This window comes from Macadamia integrifolia, chromosome 11 (assembly GCF_013358625.1).
Source record: "Macadamia integrifolia cultivar HAES 741 chromosome 11, SCU_Mint_v3, whole genome shotgun sequence".
NCBI classification, from domain to species: domain Eukaryota; kingdom Viridiplantae; phylum Streptophyta; class Magnoliopsida; order Proteales; family Proteaceae; genus Macadamia; species Macadamia integrifolia.
Window position 1 is genome coordinate 11,840,313 of NC_056567.1, and position 2,529 is coordinate 11,842,841.

The window sequence follows — 2,529 nt, forward strand, 5'->3', positions numbered from 1 at the left end:
ACCTTAATTCCCTCCTTGGATAGTACATGGCCTAAAACAATACCAGATTTAACCATAAAATGACATTTCTCCCAATTCAAAACCAAGTTCTTAGATATGCTCATTTTCAAAACTAGGGAAAGATGATGAAGACATTCAAAATCGGAATTCCCATGAATTGAAATACTTCTAAGAATTTTTCGACCATGTTAGAAAAGATGCTCATCATACATCGTTGGAACGTAGTAGGGGCATTGCAACGCTCAAAGGGTATACGCCTGTAAGCAAATGTTCCATGTGGGCATGTAAAAGTGGTCTTATATTGGTTCTCTAAAGCAATTGGGATCTGGTATAGCCGGAATATCCATCAAGAAAACAATAGTATTCATGTCCAGCTAACCTCTCTAACATCTGGTCAATGAATGGCAATGGGAAGTGGTCCTTCCAGGTTGCCACATTAAGTTTCCTGTAGTCTATGCACACTCTCCACCCTGATTGGACATGGGTTGGAATTAGTTCATTATTGGCATTGGGAACTACAGTCACCCCAGACTTCTTAGGCACTACGTGAACTGAGCTTACCCATTGGCTGTCAGAAATAGGATAAATTATTCCATGATCCAAGCATTTTAGGATCTCTTTCTTAATGGCTTTCATCATCACTGGGTTAGCTCTTCTTTGGGGTTCCGTGGATGGTTTGGAATCCTCCATAAAATGTATATGATGTTGCACAATAGAAGGGCTTATACCCTTGATATCAGCCATGGTCTAACCTAGGGCTTCCTTATTATCTTTTAACACTTTAAGTAACTCCTCTTCCTAGCTAAAAGTCAAATTTAAAGAAATTATTACAGAAAGAGTCTGGTCAGGCCCTAGGAAAGCATACCTCAAATTAGATGGAAACTCCTTAAGATCTAGCTTAGGGGGCTCAACTATGGAAGATTTGGGAATGGAATTGGAAAGGGGTCCTAAGGGCTCCACAAGTGTGTAAAGACTCAAGACTTTAGAAAAGAAATTTTCACTATCATCATCCAACTCATCCATACACTCTTGGAATTCTGAATCAAAATCAATATCAAAGTTGATAATTAAATCATCAAAAAAATCTAGAAAATCCTCAAGCATATTGATCTCTTCTTCCATATGTGGTTGCTTGCTTATCCTAAACATGTTAAACTCAACAGTTTGGTTGCCAAAAGATAACCTTTGGAAACCATTCCAACAGTTGATTAATGCATTACTAGTAGCCAAGAATAGTCTTCCTAGAATTATTGGGATCTCATCCTTGGTTGAGAAGGGCTTGGTATCTAACATAATGAAATCAACAGGGAAAATAAATTCCCCCACCTTTAGTAAGACATCCTCAACCATCCCTTTAGGAATCTTAACAGACCTATCTGCTAACTGAAGAGTAGTTCCAGTGGCTTTCAATTCTCCCAATCCTAGTTGCTTGTACACATGGTAAGGTAAAACATTCACACTTGCGCCAAGGTCAAGTAAGGTATGCTCAATGTAGGTGTTGCCTATGACATAAGATATGGTAGGGCTCCCTGGATCCTTATACTTGGCTGCTATAGGCTGAGTAATTATGGAACTAATGTTACCTGCCAAGAACTTTTTTTGGGCACACTAGTGATACGTTTGTGAGTGCACAAATCTTTCAGTACTTTTGCATAGGCGGGTATCTGGGATATGGCATCCAAAAGAGGGATATTCACTTTTACCTTTTTGAAAACTTCTAAAATTTTATCCATGGAAGCAATCTTCTTTTTGTTTACCAAACGATTAGGAAATGGGACAGGAGGAACATAAGGACTGTTAAGGATTTGCCCTTTTTCAGAAGAATCATTTTTGGTTTCCTCAACCAAATCATCTTTAATTTCAAAAGAATCTTTAGGCTCATTAGACGAACCTGGAACAAGAGGCACACTTGTGTCCTCAACTGAAGGAGAGTTAACAGGAGTAATAGCTGGGGAAGATTTATGAACGCTCTGTTGGTACTCTCTTCCACTCCTAAGGGCATAAACAACATTACATTGGTTAGAGGGCCCTTGTTGGGTCTGACCTTATACTATATTCAGTGGTGCATTAGTTGGTGCTTGTGAACTAACAGGCTGATGATGCCTAGGGTTAAGCTCTGGTTGACTAGGTAAAGCTCCTTTATCCCTCTCACGCATAATTGAGATAACTTGGGTGAGTTCTCTCGTAAGATTTTGATGGCTTGTCATGAGGAGGACCATATTTTTTTTCAAGTCACTTATTCTACTTGCCTCTCTAGTGTTGGTAAACCCAGGGGGTTCCTGATAAGATGATAGGAGAGGGGCCCTAGGAAAACTAGCCTGAGGTCCTACATTTAACCTAGGAAAAGTATTTTGGGAAAAAGATTGTTGTGCAAAGGGAGGCCTTTGGGGTCCAGGTTGACCTTGATTATGAAAATTGGAAGGCCCTGCTTGGTTGCCCTGATTCCAAGAGAAATTTGGGTGATTTCTCCATCCTGGATTGTAGATGTTACTATATGGATTATTCTGGTATAAGGCATTAACACTATCA